Source organism: Rana temporaria, chromosome 6 (assembly GCF_905171775.1).
Source record: "Rana temporaria chromosome 6, aRanTem1.1, whole genome shotgun sequence".
In the NCBI taxonomy this organism is placed as follows: Eukaryota; Metazoa; Chordata; class Amphibia; order Anura; family Ranidae; genus Rana; species Rana temporaria.
This window is the reverse complement of record NC_053494.1, coordinates 152,224,812-152,249,793: the sequence shown is the minus strand read 5'-3', so window position 1 is coordinate 152,249,793 and position 24,982 is coordinate 152,224,812. Positions and strand designations below refer to the sequence as shown.

General features: G+C 40.0%; 1 protein-coding gene across 8 annotated transcripts in view; it reads left to right on the top strand.

The window, feature by feature from the left end:
* The first annotated feature begins 656 nt into the window (after nucleotides 1-656).
* The window catches only part of PCBP3 (poly(rC) binding protein 3), a 99,291-nt gene continuing 74,965 nt past the window's right edge, over nucleotides 657-24,982 (top strand). For all 8 annotated transcript variants that reach the window (XM_040357619.1, XM_040357616.1, XM_040357622.1 and 5 more), the window contains exons 1-2: nucleotides 657-724; nucleotides 3,659-3,756. The gene's annotated coding sequence lies outside the window, so the exon portion shown is untranslated. The remainder of the gene's footprint in view (nucleotides 725-3,658; nucleotides 3,757-24,982) is intronic.

The following is a 24,982-nucleotide window of genomic DNA, read 5'->3' as shown; positions in this document are numbered from 1 at the left end:
AAAGCTGGAATGTATAAGGCTGATTTAAAAAAAAAATTTTAATTATGTGAAATTTTATACATGTATGAAAATGTTTCCGGTTGGAGACATTTTTTACAATTCCCATTACCTCATATGAACTCTTGAGAATCACTTTAAGCCCAGGGAGACTTAGATTGTAAGAACCTCATTTCATTGGTTATATAATGCAGCCGGAGCCAGCCATGCTCCTGCAAACCCTTACACGAGGATTCTGCAGATAAATTAGACATATCTGAAACATCTTCAGTGCGCCATGATTCCTAAATCCCTGCACGGAAAATATTTTTCACTGTCTTGTGTCTGTTCTCTCACATATAAGAGTATGTTGGTGCTTTATATAAAGAACATTTTAATCATTGTTATCAGTTCAGTGTAGTTCTGTAATTAACACATTGTTAGTCAACTCTTAGCTGTGTTTCATTAGCAACTGAAGGTTAATTGGAAGGTGCAGCATTGATCTGGGATGGAGACAGCATTGTTTCCTGCCCTGAGGATGCACTTCCTACAACATGTGCTCTGGTTCCCACTCTCAGCTCCCCTTCACGCCCTTCTGAAGAGATTAGTGCAAAAGCAACAAGGCCACCCCCCTCATGTAGACCTGACCTTGCTGAGGGCCATGACAGAGGTTACTTATAGACTGACAATGTGCATGATTTCCAAAACTGGATGCCACCCACCCAAATCAGAGACCCTACTGCACATGGTGAGTCACTGTCACTGTATTGTTTTGGAGTAAGGGGTAAATGAGGTCTGTTCTCTGAACTTTGCTACATTAAGATGAATCAATTCAGTCAAGTCTGAAATTCCAAATTTCCTTTAACGAATGGTATCACGGACATGTATTTCAAATTTTGTTAAACATTTTTTTTATACAAATTTAGTTTTTTTTTTTTTTTTTTATTTAAAAAATCCAGAAAAAATGTGAAATTACAACAAGCTGGCATGTTTACTTAATACAATGATTGTTATATTGTTAAAATCTACTGACATCTGTCAAAAGGCATCTGATTTAGTAGAAAAGGTTGCCAGCTTTTGTACTGAATTAGCAGCTGTCAAATCACTAAACCAATCACTAGCCAGGCTAAAATGATATGAGTTTTATTTTAAAGCAAAAAGGAGCTCTAAAATCATCTGATTTGCACGATAATTAAGTTACTGTATTTAAAACATGCTTTTCAAAAGTTAATGAGCAAATAACGCATAGTAATGAAAATATATCATGCTTTATGGCTTATTGAATTGACACTACAGACAGTCCCCGGGTTACAAACAAGATAGGGTCTGTAAGTTTGTTCTTAAGTTGAATCTGTTTGTAAGTCGGAACAGGTACATTTTTTAAGCATAGCTCCAGGCAAAAAAAACTATTTTAAAGCTTGTTGAAAAGCATAGGGAAGGGTTAACACCACTGTAATGTTTGTTTTGCTGTCTGCCCCTGTTCAGAATATTTCACCTCACTTTCTGTCCCAATGAGAATTGGATTTTGAAAATTTGGGATTGGTGTGGAAACAAGGATTGGTGATAAAGCTTCAGTGGAGACACATTTTTCCCATAATAACTCTTAGGCCTCGTACACACGACCGAGAAACTCGACGGGCGAAACACATAGTTTTGCTCGTCGAGTTCCTTGTTAGGCTGTCGAGGATCTCGGCGAGCCAAATTTCTCCATTGCCGTCGAGGAAAAAGAAGACATGCTCTCTTTTTGGCTCGACGAGATCCTCGACAGTTTCCTCGTCGAAAAGTTTACACACGACCGGTTTCCTCGGCAAAAACCTCTTGCTGGTTTTTGCAGAGAAACTCGGTCGTGTGTACAAGGCCTTACAGGAGTGAATTTCCCTTCCTAGGGGTAGATTTCCTCTCACTTCCTATTGTCTCCCTTCGTTTGTAAGTAGAAGTCATTTGTAAGTCAGATGTTTGTAACAATGAGACCGCCTGTATAGTACGCCAGGAACATTAAGTGATGACCACTTAAAAATTGCCATGCCCTGTCTTGGTGTAAATTTTAAAATTTTACCTTCTGTTGTGAAAAATCAGTTCAAAAATACTCTGAAAAAAATTGTCTGGGTATACTGTGAATGCAGGATTGAGTATCTTTTAAATAAAGATTTTTATCAAGTCAAGTGGGTAACCGGCAGACGGACATGCCCTCTTTTGGAACGGGGCAGTGAGTTTGATCTATTTTAAGCATGTAAAAAGTACTATGAATTAAAACTGCAATAAACATTGAGGCCTCCTGCACATTGGTGCCTGAAAGCGCTACATTTTCAGGCATACAGACTTTTTTTTTACTAATCGAAATGCAACCCATTGTTTTCAATGTGCCTGTCCACGCAGGCCTGTAAACATGCTCTGTGTATTGATCAGTAAAGAAAAAAAACAAGTACCGAAATCTGAGTTTCCACACTTTCTACTTGTGTGTTCATACTCGCAAATACCGTACACACAAATACTCCCAAGTAATATAGTCCATCATTGCATTTTTTTCTGCCAGGAATGTCTGATGCTCATACATCAGTAGAACATGCCTTATTGGCATTTCAAAATATTATATGAAGTGCATTGATGTATACTACTGTATATTCACTTCTTGTTCAGAAATGTTTGCAGGAGGATCTGATGATGTGGGTGTGGAGGTTGATTTTAGTAAAAGCAGAGCGGATTTAATCTGGAGGCTTTAATCCTGATTCCTCTCCATCACTAAAACTGAACACATTTGAAATGAAAGCCAGGCTGGCAGTTAACTCTTTGCCTGCTAAGTTCCTATATTGGAGACAGCCGTATTTTATTGTGTTATAATTTCCACTGGCTTAGGATCTGTCAGGCTTTGTTCAGTCACATTGGAACCGACAAGCTCTATTAAGGACTTCTAGTGGATAGGTACATGTTGAGGTCAACGCAACAATAGCTTGTGCAGTTCCTGGCATCTCTTGGTTTTTTCCTCAGTAGTAAATATTAAAGCCCCATTTGCAATCTATATTGTACAGAGATACATACAGTCTAATCATGGTGAATCATCGTAGATATGAATCAGATGATTAAACGGGCATTACTCCCCCGTCCCCCCCCCCGTCCCTCTCCTCTTCGGTCCTGTGCCCAGGAACATCTGTCAGTAGGTTTTCTGAACATTAGTAGCACTGTGACACTTTGATTTTCCATTCCCTTCTTCCAACACTGTGGATGCATTTTGAGTTCACCAAAGCACCAACAAATTTACCAAGCTTAGCCTGAACTTGTTGTTAAATGTGTCCTTTAGGGACTGTCCCTTGTAGTGTTATTCTCATGATACAATAATTTGTTGAGGCTGGTTGCTGATTGGGAATTTGCCAATTGCCTTAAATAATTCCGCTCTCCAGAAACGGAGACTTGTTAATATGGGTTTTGCTGCCAGGGGCACTTGCCCCATATATGCCTCAATGGAGCCCAGTCACAGAAATCATAGGCAGCTGTAGGAGATGTTCCATGAGCACCTACAGCAGTGAATCCCATTTACAGCAAATAAGGGATTTTTTTTGGTGAAGAAAATAGGTCACATGCGCAACGCTGCAAATCATGTGGCTTTTTCGTGGGGCCAATAGGGTTTTTCCGTATTATGAGCTCAGAACAAAACCTTCACTGGAATTTACTAATTTTTTTTCATCAGCATTTCTGATCTTCTCCAAGCAGTGAAAGGAAGATACCACTACTGAATAGCCTTACCGAAGGATCCCTCAACATTTTCCACCGTCGTTGTGCTATACGGTAAGACTGCTTTGGTTTGGCTACATAGTCCTTGAAAATTGCAGCATTGAAGTAAAGCAGCAATGTTTTTTTGTTTTTTTTTAAAGTGTCTTGCTGAAGGTAGATTTGATAATATATATGGCATTTATCTGTTGCTTAAAAGTAAGTGTATAATAATTTAGTTTTCTCATTGCCTTGGTCATTTAAATATAATATTGGCAATGGTTCAGTTCTGAAATACGTCTTATCTTATTACTTCAAAAATGGCATTTGAGTTGTTTAGTCAACTGATAAAATGTTTCTTTCTTTTTTTTGTAATTTGTAATCTTAATAATCTGCGCAGCATTATATAGCTGTTATATATACTGCAAAATAGTTGAGAAAATCCATTTCTCTTTATGGCATATTTCTGACTGAAAATGGTTTCTCATTGTGTGTAAAATCTTTAACTGTCAAAAAAAAACAACAGCCCATTCTGGCCCCTTTCCAATGGAAACCCACAGTAATATAATATCTGTCAGCCCCCAGGCGTCCATTTTGTGAGAGAAACCCCTTTACACATTTTACACCATTTTCTCCTTCTCATAAGAGAAGACCTTACTTGAGTCGATTTTTTTCACCTCTAGAATGCGCTCTGTCTTTGCATCCATGTTTCCAATCGGGAAACCCCTTTGTGATAATTGTACATTTCTACTTCATATCAATATGAAAACATGATAGTTATGTTTAATTGTGGAGATTCCTTTTGAGTTTTCCATTTCCCGTCCTAAAAAACAAAAGCTTATGTCATATAATGCAATCTCTCATTGTGTTTGATTCCCTGAAATGGCTGCTGGCTATTTCTGCCATTTTTGCCACTGTCGTTGAAAACAGCCATGATATGTTCAAACTGTACAATGGTTCTATAGCTTAGTCTGTGGTCACAGTACGGACCATAAAATGACCTCTGTCCATAGACCATGACTTAGAAACTATTAGGTGGTCTTCCTCTGTTCCATGTGGGCATTATGTTAGTTTTAGAAGAATGTTTTATAGGACAATCGTGAATACATTAGACATTTGGAAGCCATATTTTTATATAAGCTCTTAGATTTCAGTAATTCTGAAGATGTTTTAAATTACAGTAACATTCTTGTTATCATGAAAGCATGTATTCGATCTTGTAAAAGAAGTCAAATTATTTAGGTTTTGATTATCATTAAATTCCATGTCATGGCGATGTTATGTATTTACCGCATCTGTAATTATGTTTGTATGCATTTTGTATTTTAATAATGATCTGTTAAATTTCTTGAAAATATATGTTATTCATAGACATGTACATTTGTAGAGATGGTTTCTTTGTATCATTGCGTTATATGTATACATGTCATACATGTGAAGACACTACAGCTTTCATGTATGTGATTCAGAAAGAATGTTAATTTAATGCTCTCTGACATGGTAGATCATGCATAGAAAAAGGCAAGCATCATATGTTTACTAGCATTACAATTTGACAAGGACATCACTGGTGTGTGTGCATTTAAATGTTAAAATTATTTTTGTGCAATACAACATTATACAACATGCAGCTGTAACAAAGAAATGTCAGGTGTATATTGTGCAAGTTTAATGTTTCTAAAATACTGTATAGTTAACTTACTCATATGCACTCTGTTTCAAATGGACTGTCTGACCATTTTAAATGAAAGCTGGACACATATCTCTGAGAGCAAGTGATTAAATATGATAGATCCTGCTGAAACATCTGTCGTCTGCCAGGACATCTTGTCACTGGGCATTTGCAATAAAAACAATGGGGTTCATGAAGACCCAGTGCTGGATTTGGCCAATTATGGGAAGTCTTTTTGTAATATCATTAAAACAACCCTATGCTTAAACAATTGATTTAAGCTTTTAAAATTTCTGCTCTGTTGGACAAATACAAAAAAACTGGATAATGGGCTTCCTACAGCAAATAGTTAAGTGATAATTACCGAGGCATTGGTTATGTGGTCCCTGTCAGCAAGTTAGTTTTGCAGGCAAAGCCACTGATGGCTCAGTACTGCCTAAATGTCAATCCTCTAAATACCTTCAGCAGAGACCACATGATCAATGCCAGTTGGTCAGTTGGTCAGATGACCAACTCAAGGAGGGAGTCAAGCCGCGTACACACGGTCAGTCCATCCGATGAGAACGGACCGACGGACCGTTGTCATAGGTTAACCGATGAAGCTGACTACACACCATCGGTTAAAAAAACGATCGTGTCAGAATGCGGTGACGTAAAACACAACGACGTGCTGAAAAAAACAAAGTTCAATGCTTCCAAGCATGCGTCGACTTGATTCTGAGCATGCGTGGATTTTTAACCAATGGTTTAAACATCGGTTTTGACCTATCGGTTAGCAATCCATCGGTTTAATTTTAAAGCAAGTTGCCATTTTTTTAATCCTCATTTGCAAAATTGTACATTGTGGATTCAATTCAATATTTTGCTATTTGAAATTGTGAATGGTGGACCTACTGTTACACCTGTCTACATATTATTTTATGACCCCCCATATTGTTAATAGCAAACCACAATGTACTCCAGACCAAGCCTTCCCAACAAGCCTTCCCAACACTGTCTATAGCCAGCAATATGGAGCAGCAGCTCTAACAAGGCTTTGTGTATCTGTGAAACCTGTCTTCACCTTTTTTGCTTATACTTTTCTCAAGGTATTACAATCAATCCTTGGCTGGCCATACATTATGCATTTTTTTTTGTACAATTTTCCTTTAGGTTAATCAAAACTATTATAATATGAGGTCAAACCTAAACACTTTTAATTTCTATGCTATCAGGCAGACTCTTGCAATACATAGTTAAAGGGTAAATCTAAAGGAAATTGAATAAGGAAATGGTATAAATTGTATAAATGTGTAGCTTTTACCAAAGACTAATTACATTCATGTCCTATGTAAGAATTTTGGGACCCCAAGGCGTTGAAGCTGAGTACACTGGACATGAGAAACTTGATTAAAGTGATGTGTAGTGTCTACTTTTTGGGTGAATCTCCAAAGCGTAATTAAATAATGAGATTTAATAACAATACAAATTCAGTTGATGATTTGATGACCCTTTGCATGTTGGAAAGTAAGCTTTTCTTTGGAAGATTTGTGCTGTGCCATTTCCACTGAAAGCTAAGCCCCTTGTGAAGACCCAGAGCAATTGTAAATGTGAACACAAAGGAGACATTATGCTGTTTGTTTTTTGTGTTCTAGTGGACCCAAGGAAATGCTCAAAATATCTATTATTTAATGGCCTATTTTGGATCCTTAAGGCCGGGTACACATATGTACGAATTGGATGCAGTATTAACCACATCCAATTCGCATGACATGTAAGTGTGACCAGCTCTAAATGGAGCCAGTTTTGCACATGTCTGAGGCGGCTATGGTGCAAATTCCAAATGGGTCCTGTGCGTTTTTTGGGTTGGTTCAGGTGCGAATTCATGCAAAAATTTGGACTGAATCACACCTGAACTGCTGAACGTGAATGCAACAAACCCCATGCCGGAAACTGCAGCCGCACGAATGGGAACCAGACCTAAAATAATAAATTGCAGTTGATTATCTTTGCAAAATTGTTGGTTGAACTAGATGGATTAGTGTATTTTTTCAATTTCACTATGTAAAATAAACTTAAAACTTACTATATGTTTTTCTTGTGAAGTACATATACAAAAAAAACTGTCTCCTGTAGTCAGTAGGAATGAGCAGAGTGATACTGATGGGAAATTACCAACTTGGGACGGGGGCTGGCAAATTCTTCTTCTGCTCATTGAGCTGCTTAAGCACATTGGGCCAGATTCACAAAAGGGATACGACGGCGTTTCTCCTGATACGCCGTCGTATCCCTGTTTCTATCTATGCGACTGATTCATAGAATCAGTTACGCATTGATATCCCTAAGATCCGACAGGTGTAATAGTTTTACACTGTCGGATCTTAGGATGCAGTACCGCGGCCGCCGCTGGGGGGAGTTCGCGTCGTAAACGGGTATGCAAATTAGGAGTTACGGCGATCCACTAAGCTTTTTCCAGTTGTTACGTCGTCGCGAGTGTTAGATTTCCGTGTGTTAGATTTCCGTCACAAAGATAGTGCACCTTTAACATGGTGTAAAAGTACTCCACCATGTTAAAGTATGCCTGTCTTTCCCGCGTCGCTTTTGAATTTTTTTTAAATCTTTTATTTTTCCCGGCGTAAATCTTTTTTCACGTCGCGATTCACAAAACGTCGGCGCGTTGTAATTTCGCGCAAAGCACGTCGGGAAATTTGCGACGGGAGCATGCGCAGTACGTCCGGGAGCGCGCCCAATTTAAATGGTACCTGCCCCATTTGAATTGGACTGCCTTGCGCCAGACCTGTTTACGATACACCTCCGCAAATTTCCAGGTAAGTGCTTTGTGGATCAGGCACTAAATCGGAAAAATCGCGGCGGTGTAACGTAAACCGGTTACGTAAAATTGCGCCTGCTGTACGTGAATCTGGCTCATTATTCTTGGGGGAAAAAAAATATCTACTTGTTGTTTCTCCTTATTTAAATAGTTTTTTGGGGGAGGGGTTGTATTTAGAGTACCTTAGTTTATTTCATTAGTGCTTTTATTTTTTTCATTTCTGTATTTGCTTGTTATTTGGGTACAGTCGTTCAAAATTTATTTATTTTATTTTGTACTGTATATTTTTTGTAATTAATACATTTTTGGGGAGAATCACCCTCTCTATTTGTCCTGTTTGCCTTTATCATCTGAAATTAAGGTAAATAAAAATCTCAAATTTTGGGTTGTCCCTAAAACAAGTGGGGAATCTTCCAATGGGGACATGTCTGATGACCTGAGTGGCCCCAATGCATTCCCTTAATTTACAGGGATTTCTTCAACCTTCTTGTTTTGTCTATAGGACAGAAAGTGATGGTAAATCTCCCCAATGGGGATTTCTCCTTTAACTTACATGTGTAAGTAATGTAATATGATGTCAGATAAATTATGTGATCTTATGGTATTAGCCCTGATCTTGGAAAGAATCTTTGAAATGGTAGGATTGTATTTAATATGTTCAACACAATATGATGAAAATTTATTTTAATTTGAAATTCTGCAGTTCTTAATTGAAAAAGACATCCCACGACATCCCATGTCCTTGTCTGCTTTGTATGGAAGTTTTTTTGGAGCCCAGACATTTTCAATACACAGAGCTCTTGCCAACAAGCAGTAATTTGGACACCTAACAATTCATTCAGATATACCAGTGCATAGTTCTACGTCAGGCATGTACTATCATATTACAGTTATAGGGCCAGATTCAGGTACATTTACGTTGCGCAGCGGCGGCATAACGTATCCCAATTACGTTACACCGCCGCAGGTTTACAGCGTAAGTGCCTGATTCACAAAGCTCTTACCTGTAAACTTGCGGCGGTGTAACGTAAATCCGCTCGGCGCAAGCCCGCCTAATTCAAATGGGGCGGGCACCATTTAAATTAGGCGCGTTCCCGCGCCGAACGTCCATACTTTAACATGGCTGTTCTAAAGATAAGCCATAAAAAAGCAGGCCTAAGTTTGCGACAGGAAAAACCGACTAGCGACGACGTAAGAGATTGCGACGAACGCGCGTATCTTCGTGGATCGCCGTAACTAGTCATTTGCATATTCTACGCCGACCGCAATGGAATCGCCACCTAGCGGCCGGCCTAGAATTGCATCCTAAGATCCGACGGTGTAAGTCAATTACACCTGTCGGATCTTAGGGCTATCTATGCGTAACTGATTCTATGAATCAGCCGCATAGTTACGATGGGTGGATCACAGAGATACGACGGCGTATCAGGAGATACGCCGTCGTATCTCTTTTGTGAATCTGGCCCTTAGTGCCGACCACAAAGACCCACCTTCTTTTTTTCAGATGTGTTGTGAGGGTTACAGACAGCCATTTTGTTGTGTCATACATAAAACCTTAGTTGAGAACAGGGATTCCTTTCGGCATAGGGAGCTATGGTTCGTATATTTGTTCAAAAGTCATAAAATGAGTAACACAGCTTTTAATGCCAAGTTCAGAAACCTACCCACTGGGCTCTGTAGAATGCATGCTAAATATGGTTTTATTTAATTCCCTGTAGGTAGAGTGAGTATGATTTAAACCTTCTGTCAATGTTAGTGATTAGGAACCAAACTGCACACATTGGGCCAGATTCAGGTAGATCCACGCAATATTTGCGTGGGCAAAGGGCAACGATTTTTGCTCTGCGCCCACGCAAATATTTTGAAATGCCCGCGATTCACGGAGCAGTAGCTCCGTAAATTGCGCGGGCGATATGCTAAATAGCCCGGCGTAAGGGCGCCTAATGTAAATGATCCTGCCGGGGGCGGGAATCATTTAAATTAGGCACGCTCCCGCGCCGAGCGAACAGCGCATGCTCCGTCGGGAAACTTTCCCGACGTGCATTGCGGCAAATTACGTCACAAGGACGTCATTTGCTTCTAAGTGAACGTGAATGGCGTTCAGCGCCATTCACGATTCACTTACGTAAACGACGTGAAATTTAAATTTCACGAGCGGGAAGGGCGGCTATACTTTAGCATTGGCTGCCCCTGCTACAGCAGGAGCAACCTTGCGCTAAAGTCGCCATACGGAAACTCCGTGGGCCAGATTCAGGTAGATCCACGCAATATTTGCGTGGGCAAAGGGCAACGATTTTTGCTCTGCGCCCACGCAAATATTTTGAAATGCCTGCGATTCACGGAGCAGTAGCTCCGTAAATTGCGCGGGCGATATGCTAAATAGCCCGGCGTAAGGGCGCCTAATGTAAATGATCCTGCCGGGGGCGGGAATCATTTAAATTAGGCGCGCTCCCGCGCCGAGCGAACAGCGCATGCTCCGTCGGGAAACTTTCCCGACGTGCATTGCGGCAAATGACGTCGCAAGGACGTCATTTGCTTCTAAGTGAACGTGAATGGCGTCCAGCGCCATTCACGATTCACTTACGTAAACAACGTGAAATTTAAATTTCACGAGCGGGAAGGGCGGCTATACTTTAGCATTGGCTGCCCCTGCTACAGCAGGAGCAACCTTGCGCTAAAGTCGCAAAGGAAACTCCGTACCTGACGTGCGCAGGGCCCGCGCAACTTTTGTGAATCGGTGGTAGTATGCAATTTGCATACTATACGCCGATCACAATGGCCGCGCCCCCTAGCGGCCAACGCAAGAATGCAGCCTGAGATATGAAGGCATAAGGAGGCTTATGTCTGTCATATCCTAGGCTGCAGTCCGCGTAGCGATGTTCCTGAATCAGGGGCATTCGCTACGCGGGAGCAAAACAGCTATTGCGCCGCGCAACCTATGGTTGCGCGGGCGCAATAGCTACTTGAATCTGGCCCCGTACCTTGCGTGCGCAGGGCCCGCGCAACTTTTGTGAATCGGTGGTAGTATGCAATTTGCATACTATACGCCGATCACAATGGCCGCGCCCCCTAGCGGCCAACGCAAGAATGCAGCCTGAGATATGAAGGCATAAGGAGGCTTATGTCTGTCATATCCTAGGCTGCAGTCCGCGTAGCGATGTTCCTGAATCAGGAGCATTCGCTACGCGGGAGCAAAACAGCTATTTTTTTCAGTAAAGGGAAACAGTTACCAACTTATTTCTGTGGATCATTTACTGTAGCCTTGACTTTTTTAGACTTGACATGTATTTGTAGCTGCTCTTAATTGTGCAAGATGTCATTTCAGGACATGGTATATTCACAAGTCCTCTGGCGGTGTTAGAAAACTCATATTTATTATCTAGCAAAAATAGATATGCCCATTGAGCATTTAAGTCTTATGGTATGATGCATCTTGGCCCACAGCCACTCAATTTTTCTCTTTGGTTCTGCCATAATTTGATCATAATAGTTTATATATGCAATTCCTTCCTTGACTTATTTTTATGACTAAACAGAACTAGTTGCTACTTTGATTCTTATTTACTGTAATTAAATTTCCTATGGCCCCAAACCTGTATACAGTAATAAACCCAAATGTATTATCCAGTAAAAAAAATATATTCCTATTGTGCATTTAAGCCTCATTGTATGATTTATCTTCATCCACAGCCAGTCCATTATTTTGATCCTTATATATTGTAATATGTTTATCGTGGCTCTAAACTCTACTAATGGTTACCTTCAGTTATTTTCCAGTTATTTTCCAGTTATTTTCCACATTCATGGCTCTAATGACTGCAGAGACTCAGTATATTGCTGAATTTTAATTCTGTACCAATTAGGTAGAGGCAGTATCCTTTCCCTACCCGACTTTAGAATCTAAATGCCACATGGTCTCAAGCTATATGCAATATTGGAAGCATGATGATTTTTCTTGAATTCATTTTTTTGTTTTATGCCAGTTTGCCCTTCTGTTGTCACTGCAACAACAGTGACAGCTATGAGTAGAACACACCAGAGCCACTGATCTGGTTGCTCTCAGTATGGGTAAAAAAATATGTAGGCTGGTGATCTAAGTATATACTGATGGGTTACATCAGGGGTCTCCAAACTGCGGCCCGAGGGCCAGATGTGGCCCTTTGCTAGCCTTTATCCGGCCCTTGGGGCACAATTTCTCACATTGACATGATGCACTATTCCTCCCATTGACACCAACAATGGGGCACTATATTATCCACTGATACCAATGATGGGATACTATTCCTCCTACTAATAGTGGGAATACTCCTCTTCCTATTGACCACCAACCCTGAGGCCATATATGTTCTAACTGATGCCGGCCCCGTGACTTTTTCTTCCCTTGCTGGCCCCAATCCGGCCCTCCTAAAGTCTGAAGGGCAATAAAGTGGCCCTTTGTTTGAAAAGTTTGGAGACCCCTGGGTTACATAAACTGTGTACAGTTAATTAAATCCAAAGAATTATACATGTAATTAATGTTTAATGTTTGTTGTAGGATCTCTTCAGAGTAAACCTGGGATGTACACTAATGCTTTTCAGAGCAGGCACCATACAGTTCAAGGACATTCATTTTTTGTGACTGTTCAGTGCTTTCATAGCAATATATGCTATCCAACAATGGAAAAAATCATGTATTAAATAAAGTTATCACAAGAGGTTAACCCTCACCTCCTGTTTCAGTGGAAACATGTATTTTCCTTTAATTTCTTTCCCACTGGCAAAGGTCACCATGGCAAATAGTGAAGATGAATCTTCTTACCAGAGACATTGTACAGAGAAATTAAAGAAATATTATATAACATACATGCAATTAAATAAAAAAAAGCTTATTTTGTTCATCATCTATAATAAATATTAATATTGGTAAATTGCTGGCACTTTATTAAACGATTAAATATTTAATATGTTTTATTAAATTATACAATGATGCATGTTGCTATTTTAAAGAGGGATCCTGAAGTACATGCAAGTTTTATCAATGCACACGGCAAAGAATTGTAGTATTCTAGATAGCCAATTGAAACCAAATATATGTACTGTATAGCTCAAATCAGTGTGGAACATATTATAATGTACAGGGTGGGCCATTTATATGGATACACCTTAATAAAATGGGAATGGTTGGTGATATTAACTTCCTGTTTGTGGCACATTAGTATATGTGAGGGGGGAAACTTTTCAAGATGGGTGGTGACCATGGCGGCCATTTTGAAGTCAGACATTTTGAATCCAACTTTTGTTTTTTTAATAGGAAGAGGGTCATGTGACACATCGAACTTATTGGGAATTTCACAAGAAAAACAGTGTGCTTGATTTTAACGTAACTTTATTCTTTCATGAGTTATTTACAAGTTTCTGACCACTTATAAAATGTGTTCAATGTGCTCTCTAGTGACATGCGGCGAGTGCTACGCTGTGGGCTAAATTGCGGTAAAATAGCAGTGTTTTACCGCGATTTTAATGCTCCGCTATAGGCGTATCCAGTGTGAAAGGGGTCTAATGAAGAAACATCAGTGGCGGTCCTAGCTTCATTCAGCAAGAGCCCACAGCGTAGCACTTGCCGCATGTCACTGGAGAGAATAAAGTTACGTTAAAACCAAGCACACCATTGTTTTTCTTGTGAAATTCACAATAAGTTTGATGTGTCACATGACCCTCTTCCTATTGAAAAAACAAAAGTGGGATTCAAAATGGCTGATTTCAAAATGGCCGCCATGGTCACCACCCATCTTGAAAAGTTTCCCCACTCACATATACTAATGTGCCACAAACAGGAAGTTAATATCACCAACCATTCCCATTTTATTAAGGTGTATCCATATAAATGGCCCACCCTGTAGATTAGTGGCATTGAAGATTAATTATTTTTATTAATCTCATTAAATTTGAGGTAACGTCTACTATATTACCAATTTAACAATAACGTTTTATATACAGTATGTCGTTGTAGGTCCAGATTAGAAATTGCTTTGGACACTCGATTTCATCCACACATGTACTCATGTGGCCACTGTGCCGAATGCAATTTCCTTTCCTTACTTATGCTTCCACTATGAAAAGATTTCCAATCTTCATTTGTGCAAACTGTTTTTATAATGCAATCTCTTTGATCACACATCTACTTGGCTTGGACTATGTGGGCAAGAACAGAGGTCAGGATTTATCATTGAAGAATTTGCAACTGTTGAACAAGTTTCACACTATCTTATGTTAGCAATTTTCAAACAAAAACCTTCCCTTCTGGAGTTGGATAGAACCCATTTAAGAGGAACAATTCAGGTGTGTAATACCTGTTAAAAACACAGTTCATTATGTAGCCTATGCTGTGCCCATTTATATACATGCTTACATAATTTTTCTTTATTAATATTATAATTATAATATTATATCTGTGCTCCACATACATTTTCACTTTGTCGTTGCGCCATTGTGAAGTTGCACCCGCTGCCATCTTGTTGGTGCCTGTGAGCAGCGTTTAAGCTGATTAGTGCCCTTTGGGATCATGATGTTATTACAGCGCTGCCCCTGGTATTAAAAGTCACATCATAAGGCCAGCTAAAGAAGAACTTGCCATGATTTCAATTAATGATTATATGTATGGGTCAAGCTTGCTTTGAAAAAAAGGTCTTCCTCAAAATATTAGTTTCTGCAGTCTATCTTTATTGTATGCCATTCTGTTTTTTTATCATATTTTGGGGAATCTTTTTGCATGTATATATACTTATTTGCTGTCACTTCAGCCATAGCTGTCCTATGTATAAATTATATATTTTTGTGTAATTTGGGGCTGAACATTATGATTAGTGACTGTCCAAGTATGGATGTTTTTCTTTGTTTTTTCTCATCTCTTTAGCCATATATTGTATGTCTCTGTCTGTATTCTCTCTAACAACAGTTGTTATATGCTACGGTTTGTGATTTTGTGCTCTGTTTCTGTATTTTATGGCACTATGTAATATAAATGCACATGTGAATATTTACACATATGTAAACTCTGGATTAAGTCAATTTTGCACATTATGTACTATGCATTCTTATCATTAAATACTATTTTGCTATAATGTTAAGAATAGTGCAGCACCTTGGTTTAGAAGCATATCATCTCCTATAATTTAATATGCATTTATTATATCTAAAAGGTTAGGGCTCTTTCACACGGGGCGGTTCAGTGATGATCCGACCCGTGAACCAATTTTTTTTACGTCTTTGTAAATAAAGTTATTTTTTGGCTTGGAGCCAACCCAGACAGTTCTCTTCAAACGAGGCAAACACAGTTGTATTTCTGTGTTAGTCATTATTATCCCTTTAGAAATCCCCCACATAGCACTCGATGGAAAACATTCTATGTCCTAGTCCCATTTAGCAAAGAATTTTCCTGCCCTGTGAGCAATGACATAATTGTCAATTGTACTGAATGCTATAGACCCTGGAGGGCCATTTTCCCTACCAGTTCCATTTGGGTAACTGAAAATCGTTGATCCCCTCTGAGACGGCGGAAGACAGGGTGGTCCCTGCACACTGTGCAGAGACCACCCTGTCTTTTCTCCGCTCTCCTCTATGGGGGGATCAGATGAACACGGACTGTCTGTCCATGTTCACCTGATCCGCAGACGGATGGAAAAATAGGGTTTTCCTCCGTCTGCAGAATCGGAGGATTGCGGCACCAGGCAAGATCGGGTGTCAGCAGATGTTCATCCGCTGACACCCGCGATCTCATAGGGACCAATGTATGGCCCTTTTTCATCCGTACACAGATGGATGAAAAAGCTGACATATGGTCCGCTTGTGTGAAAGAGCCCTTAAGCTTTATTTCATTTGTTTGTCCACCATTACTAACTGCCAACTAGTAACCAAAAACAATTTATTGGTAATTGGGCCAAATTTTTTTATTTACCTCTGCATTTCTCCCATGAGCAACATCATGGGGACAATCATTATAACATCACATATGGTAGATGAAAGGCCAATTGAAAGGGGTCTCCCTCTGTGCATCCCCAATAAATATCCTTAGTAGTTACTGAGAGCTTGAAAGGTAATCTTCTACATTACAACCTGTACAGGTTCTGTATGTGCTGCCTACCATCTCAGTTTTGGTGTTTTTTGTTCCAAAATTTCTGGGTGTCCTTTTGGGAGGGGTGTACCTTTGCTAAACGTCCTTTACTAAAGTTGCTTCAACCCTTTTATGTTCATTTCAAAGTAGTTGTTATGAACTCAAAGAAGGAAGTTAGATAATCTGCATACACAAAAATCCCCATACACATAGGACAATTGTCGGGCGACATCGGCCAGTTCAATGAAAACTGTCTGATATTCGGCCCGTTTATAAGACAGCTGGTCTGACAGAAAAGGCAGCTGATCCAAAACCAGAAAACCAGCAGCTGACTATTTTCCTATCAGCACTCTCAGCCAATGGCTAAGGGCGCTGACCGGAGTGTTCTGGTTCTGGTGGGCTGTCCTCGTCAGAACACAAAAGAACAGCAGGGGAGAATGCTGTACTAACTTTGGATCGTAAGTACACCGGCTCCAACCAGAGCTATAATTTTAGTGGTGTGTACCAGGCTTAAATATTAGGAAATAGTTTGTTTCGGAATTTCGTTTTCGTCCGGAAAAACTTTTTTTTTAGTTACTCCCAAAATTCATTTTTCTTTATTTAGTTTTGTTAAAAAATGCATCTGTCCGAAAATCCGATTTAATTAAGGTCGAATGTGTCAATTGAAGGCTTATGGTGTCTGTCGAATGTTCTAAGAAGAGTTGAAGAAGCAGCTAAACTGCACATTTCCGGTCAAATGCTCCACCCACAAGCTATAGTAGAATTCTAATGTTGTATGACTAGTAATAATTATATGTATTAATTATTATTACTAGTCAACCAACATTCAATTTTTTCTATAGCCTATGGGCGGAGCATTTGACCATAAATATCCACTTGCTGCGATCGTATGTTTTTAGCTGCTTTGTCGAATCTTCATGTCTCTATAATGTTGAATATTTTCTCTATGTCGAATAATCTTGGACTAATAGAGTTAGGTTAGGCACATTGTATGTTTTTAGCTGCTTTGTCGAATCTTCATGTCTCTATAATGTCAAATCTTTTCTCTCTATGTCAAATCTTTTCTCTCTATGTTGAATAATCATGGACTAATAGAGTTAGGTTAGGCACATTCAACCGCAGGTTTGATAGACACAGATCTATATCGAACTGTTGTCGCAACAAAATGAAAATAAAGCATTTTTTATGTCGGATCTTTCGGATTTTGGATTCTGCACATTCGTTATCATTTGTTAAAACGAATGCGAAAATCACCGAAATTCAGACGAAAATGCATGCGGATGAAAACAAATGCACATGTCTAATAATTATCAGGATTGCTGTAACTAAGGCAACTCTCATGTAGGACTGTATAATGGCACTTAAAGCCCAGTGCCAAAGCATGCGTGGTTAGAGGGACAGTGCCATGAATCACGACAGAGTCTAAATATGGCCTGGTCCTGTTCACATGTATTGACTTCATAGTCTGTCTACAGTGCCTGTATCAAAGTCCAAATTATATACCTCAAACAAAAGATTAAAAAGGTTTTATGTAAAATCTTTTTATTTTGCATCCAGCAATAAAATCATAGAATAAAATCAGAGAAGGCAAATCACTTTGTGCATGAAGTTATTTCCTTGACAGTTCGGACATAGAGTGTATGACATGAAGAAACATTTCTCCACTGAAAATGTGGTGCCAGACTGTAAATCACATCTGTGCAATGGAGGACCTTATCTAGAAAGCCTGCAATGCACGATCCACTTTCACCAAGATTTGGGCATGTTGGCTAGTCCACTCCTCATTATGCAGAAATAATGACTACAGTGTAGAACTACTTTTGTCTTGTACTTCAGTATATTACTTCTACAGATGGGTGAGATGTATGGCTATTGATAGCCTTTTAAAAATCTGCACGATTAGTATTTTATTGTGAAGAAAAGATGATCCGCACTCTGGTCGTTGCTCTTAAACAATTGACGTATTTATTGACAAGCCACAGTAGACAAACGCAATAAGAAAGGTTGACGCGTTTCAGCCTATAAGGCCTTAGTCATAACCACCTAGTATTTTATTGTACCTTGGTTTGGAATCCTAGTATGTGGCACGACGCTGTACTTCTCTCCTTTCTTTACCTTTTCTTTCCTGCTCCACTTCTTCTCCTTCTCCCCTTCTATTTTTCTATATGACTTTTCTCCCCTTTGTTCCCTCATAGAGTAAAACCACCTGAGATGATTTGTCATACTTCTGTTAAAGTGCAAGATATTTGCATGTCTTGAGAAAAGCTGTATTACTTGTTGTGGAAAATGCATGTTATACTTATTAATCTCAATAAACATATATTTAAAATATATATATAAATATATATATATATGGTGTATGACATATTGACATCCCTTTCTTGGTTTTATGGATATCTGGTTGTACAATAAAACAAAATTCTACAGAAAATTGGTGCAGGACTGTTGTTACACCTCTATTGTAGGTGTAGTCCATTGCAACTGTATCACAATTTTCTTTACGTCTTTGTAAATAAAGTTATTTTTTGGCTTGGAGCCAACCCAGACAGTTCTCTTCAAACCAGGCAAACACAATTGTATTTCTGTGTTAGTCATTATTATCCCTTTAGAAATCCCCCACATAGCGCTCGATGGAAAACATTCTATGTCCTAGTCCCATTTAGCAAAGAATTTTCCTGCCCTGTGAGCAATGACATAATTGTCAATTGTACTGAATGCTATAGACCCTGGAGGGCCATTTTCCCTACCAGTTCCATTTGGGTAACTGAAAATCATTAATGCAGTCTGTCAGACTGAGAAACATAGAAGATAGATAACTTCTAAAAAGGAAACTTTGCTTAGAAATGCCAGGAAAACATGCTAATACTGTATATTTTATCTACTAGGTGCAATAACAGCCAGGGGATATTGCATTTTACAAATCAAATGTCAAATGTCAAAGGTTTATCTCTGGTATACTAACAAAATATTTCCTTATAGTTTAGTAAAAATACAGAGATATTTATCATGCACACAGGGCGTTAGAAAAAATGAGCAGTAAAGCCACTACCAATGCCAGTTTAGCCACGCTAGCTTTTATCAGCGTTTCTCTGCCTCTATTCATTCCCTATGAGAGCCCATTGATTTGAATAGCAGTTGCACGACAAGTCAGATCATGATGAGCCTACTTGCGGTGCGGCTTGTGCACTAAGGATCTTGAAGGGGAACCCTCATCAAAATGGAAAAAAACTGGCGTGGGGTTCCCCCCCAAGAGCATACCAGACCCTTATCCGAGCATGAAGCCCGGCAGACCAGGAAAAGGGGGGACGAGCCCCCCCCTCCTGGACCATACCAAGCCACATGCCCTCAACATGAGGGGTGGGTGCTTTGGGGCAGGGAGGCCCTGTGCCCCCCACCCCAAATCACCTTGTCCCCATGTTGATGGGGAAAAGGGCCTCTTCTCGTCAACCCTGGCTGGTGGTTGTCAGGGCCTTATCGGAATCTGGAGGCCCCTAGACCCCCCCCCCCCACCCTATGTGAATGAGTATGGGGTACACTCTACCCATTCACCCAAAAGAAAGTGTCAAAAATAAAAACACTACACAGGTTTTTGATAAAGTAATTTATTAAAGCAGCTCCTAAATCTCTTCTTCCGATTTCTTCTCCCTGCAGCGATGTCTTCATACTCCAGTTCTTCTCCCTCCCCTGATATTACGCCACCGTTTTTTCTCTCTCTGCTGTCTTTTCCCTCTGTTGGGTCTCCTCTATCTGCTGTTTTCTCCCTCTGTTATTCCTGCAATGTTCTCCTGACACTCTCTCCTGCTGTAATGCTGTGTCCGCAGTGTGCCATTACTTATATCGCCATGGGGTGGGGCCACCTAGCGACTTCATCCAGAGGCCCCACCCCCTTGTGATGTCACCACCCGGGGCCCCCCGCCCCAAGGCACCCCCCATGTTGAGGGCATGTGGCTTGGTATGGTCCAAGAGGCGCCCCCCCTTTCCTGGCATGCTGGGCTTCATGTTCAGATAAGGGTTTGGTATGGATTTTGGGGGGAACCCCACACCAATTTTTTTTTACATGGGCGTTCCCCTTAAAATTCATACCAGACTGAAGGGTCTGGTATGCTCTTGGGGGGGAATCCTATGGCTGTTATTTTTTCCATTTTGGCGAGGGTTCCCCTTCAAGATTCTCAGCGCACAAGCCGCACCACAAGTGTGGTGCGACTTCTATTTAAATCAATGGGCTCTCATAGGGAACGATTGATTTTGAATAAAGGCAGAGAAACGCTGCTAAAAACTAGCGCGGCTAAACGTGCATTAACGCCAAAGCAAAAAGCTACTAAACTTCTACTAGCATGTTTTTACAGCCACTTTTTCCTGGTGTTGGTAGTGGCTTTGCAGCTCATTTTTTCTAATGCCCTGTGTGCATGAAGGCCCTAAAGGGACGCCTGTCCTAGATATTAAATACACTTTTCTGTTTTATCAGATGGCCTAAGAAAGTGGTATAAAGGCAAAGTGGTACAAAGAAATGTACTCAAGGCAAACACACACAATGCTTATAAACAATCCCTGCAGTACTCACAAAGAAATCCTTTGTGCAAAAAGGAACATGAAGTAATAAAACACATGTATAACAATAAAATAAGACACTCACTCTATATTGACAGCTGCATGTTGCATCTGAGCTGCATTGCTTAAATGTTGGTAATGCAGTGCAAACATATATGTGCCTAATGACAGGTACAATAGCAGCAGAACAAGGAAGAGGAGCACTAATCAACTTAACACAAACAAGCTGGGCTCTGACCACTGGCAACCAGCATGCATGAAATAGTAAAAAAAACGTTGATGACAGTGCGCACTGTACTGGTGACATCACCTCGTGCCTATACTGACATGTTTCGATTGGAGACCGCCGATCTTTCTCAAGATTACGCAAACTTTTTTAACCACTTGTTGCACACCTATTTGCGCCTTGTTATTTATTGTCACGCATAATACTAAGTCTTATAAAATGCACAACTAAAGTTCTTTTACTTGTGCTATTTTTCCTCGTTACTTCATATATTTTTGAACCTGTAGCAAATAATAAAGTATCAGACAACACCATAGATTCCCTATCTAGTCCACGGATGGCTTGCTGAATAGAACAGACATATTTTACTAAAAATGTTTCTCCTAAATAAATTCCATATTTTTATGATCAGTGAGAACAGTCACATGATGCTAAACACCTTCCAGGAGATGCCTCCATTCAGAAAAGGCTTCCTAAATTGCCAGTAACTCTTTATTCCCAATGTCCGAAATCCATTCGGCTGAAGACATTAAACGAGAGAAGCAAGCACAAGGATGAAGCTGCATCTTTTCACCAGTTCATTGAGAAATGATAGCTTCCACGGCAGATTCAGAAGCATCCATTTCCACTATAAAAGGTAGTTCAGGAACAGGATGTACCAATACTGGTGTTAAAGGGTCACTAAATGAATTTTTTTTTTTTAGCTAAATAGCTTCCTTTACCTTACTGCAGTCCTTGTTTCATGTCCTCATTGCTCGTTTTTGCTCTGATGTTGTTGTAATACTCCTCTGTTGTGGACACTTCCTGGTTGTCTGGCTCCTTATGAAAAAAGTCATGGGAGACTTTAGTTTCGTTTTCCTAGCCATGACTCTCATGGCACTGTCCAGCACAGAGACATGAAATAACATGCAAAGACTAAACTACTTTCAGTTTCATTTTGCATCTAGGAGGCACTTTATATGATTGCTTTTTATCTATTTTTAATTGTTTTTAAAAGGAATCAGTTAACTATTATGTCTCTATACCCTGTAAACAGTCATTTCAGCAACAAAAAAAATAAATTTCCTTTAGTGATCCTTTAAAGTGAAAAGAGTTTTTAACTTTCCAAAAGCAGTCTGGGCCTCAGGTTATCACACTAAAGGCACCCCTTTCTTTGTTAGCGGTGTAGAGCTATCATCCTAGAGAAGCTTTCTATGAATTTTCTGTAGAAGTTAACAAACCCGAAAAATCATTGAATTGCCTTAACTTTTCCGGTGGCGATCAATCTACCAAAAACTGGATCTGGGTTTGTTCAAACTCCCATTTCTCCAATTCTATATAATTTAGATTCTGCCTTAATCTTTCAAAGATATTGAAAACATGCTTGCTCCTCCAGGTTATTAAAAAAAAATGGAATATCATTCAGATAAGCAATCACAAATTGGACTAACATATCTAGAAAAACTTTGTTGATGAAGTGTTGAAAATTTGCAGGAGCATTGCAAAGACCAAAAGTCAAAAGGACTTGCAATGTCCATATCTGGCTCTAAAGTCGGTTTTTCGTTTGTCTCCTTGACGAATATGGGCAATGTTAACAGCCTCCCATAAGTCAAGTTTTGTAAAATTCTTGCCAGAACAAAGTCTTTCCAGCATTTCAGAGTTCAAAGGAAGTGGATAACTATTTTTAATAGTGATTTTATTCATGTGCCTATAATCAATGCATGGACGCAAGGCGGAGTCTTTCTTTTCAGCAAAGAACAGGGCTGCTCCTGCAGGAGATGTTGAGTGTCCAATAAAGCCCTTCTTTAAAATTCTCACCAAACCACTCCCTGAGCACCTTTAATTTAGGTTCTGACAGATTTAAAAGGCGGCCAAAAGATATTTTTGCCCCTGGGAGCAGCTCAATGGGGCAATCATATGGGCGATGAGGAGGTAATTGATCAGCATTCTTCTTATCACAGACATCCTGAAACTCATGGTATTGTGGAGGCAAGTTGTCTTAAGACTGCATAGTAACCACATCCACCTGTGATTCCTTGACCGGCAGAGTACTTGTTTCTTACAGTATTCCTCGCAATGGAAGGACCTGAAATCTATAGTCTGTGCTCCGCCGTCTGATGGAGGGATTGTCAGTAGAGAACCAAAAGATGCTCAAAATGACGGGAAATGTGGGTGATGTGATCAGCTGAAAGCTGATGGTCTCACGATGGTCAGCCTCAAACTGGAGTACAAGAGGAACCATTTATGGGTAACAGGTCCTGAAGATAAGGGTGAACCATCAAGTGGTCTCCATCTCAATTGGAGCAGATGTATTTCTTGCTTAAATAGTATTGCTGTGGGCAAACACTATGTCCATGATGTTCCCTCCAGCCCTGGAGTCCAGCATAACAGAGCAGGGAATTTCACAGCCCTCAGAGATAAGCTTAATAGGGATGACAAAATGGGATAATAGAGAATTGACTTTGTTTTTTTTGGGGAGTGAATGGGGAGATAGACTGTCTTATGGAATTTATTTGTTCAGGCACAAGCACATAAGTCACAGCATATGTTCTTCTAACCTTGTTAGAACAATTAACTGCGTAATTGTCAGAGTCTCCACAACATAGACAAAAGTTCTCTGAGCATCGTCTCTCTCTCTCCTGAATGGAAATGGATTTCCTATATCCTGCATAGGCTCGGGAGTGTGAGAACCCGGTGGAAATATTAAATCCTGCTAAACAAATGGACTAGCAGAGAAACACACGTCACATTTACTACCAAACATTTTCAGTCTCTCCTTCCTCCTTTCTGTAAGTCTCTGATCAATTCAGATGCATAATTGGATGAAGGCCTTGAGATCATTAGGAGTTTCTACTCTGGCAAGCTCATCCTTTACCTGTTCAGAAAGCCTTTGGCGGAACTGACTTTTTTGCGCTGCAGGGATCCAACTGGTATCTGCGATCCAAGTTCTGAATTCAGCTGTGTATTTTACCCTGCCACAGGCTATAAAACTTTGCTCTGGCAGTAGCACAGCCATTGAGATCATCAAAATACTTTATTCATCATGGCCAAAAAAGTCCCAAGATTTTTCAAAATGGCACCATCTTGTTCTATATAAGGGGAAGCCCAAACTAGGGCTCCCCCAATCAGAAGTCTGATAATAAACATTACCTTCTTTTTCTCAGAAGGAAATGCAGCAGGGTGCATTTGAAAATATATATAACATTGATTAAGAAAACCTCTGTAATGGTGGCAGTCTCCATTAAACTTAGATGGTTTAGGCTGAGGCATATGTATGTTAGTATCACCTCAATCTAGCAGTTGTCTCCGCATAAATGAGTATAAATGTCCTCCTGCCTGTTGCCTATCCACTATACTTTTTGGTTTGGCAACTTCTCCTTGGTAGATAACACCGAATTCTTGCATCTCAGCAATTTCCTGCATTAGAGGAACCACAACGTTTGCTTTAGCAGCCTCCATGTTTGTGGGCCAGATTATTTTCTTACGATCAACGAGTCAGGCTCTAAGACCAGTTGCTATAGCAGTGGGAAGCTCACACAGACATCAGCAGGATAGGAACACAGGCAGGTCATCCTGGCAAATGACGCGTGCTTACTGCACTGTGCTGACCTGCACACTTCTTGCTGCTCCCTTGCAGCCACATGGAAGCTGGAGCCCAGAACCCTAGTTTGGATTCTCCTAAAATTCCAGCCCACACCTATACCATCACCTATACCTATTTTTCCAACCTCTTTACAGTCAAGGCGCCCTTTATAGCTCTCGCCCGAGCAATCTCAAGGCACCCCATTCTAAAATGTAAAAAAATAAAATAATAATTTTACATCATGCAACAACGTCCACATGTAAGATATCCAACATTAGAGGTAATTTATTCTTTCAAAGCAAATACACTTTTGCACACTGGTACTTACTAGTAGTCCATCATTTCTTCTTCCTCATTTTCTCTCCTCCACACAAATAATGTGATCCCAGTGTTGACAG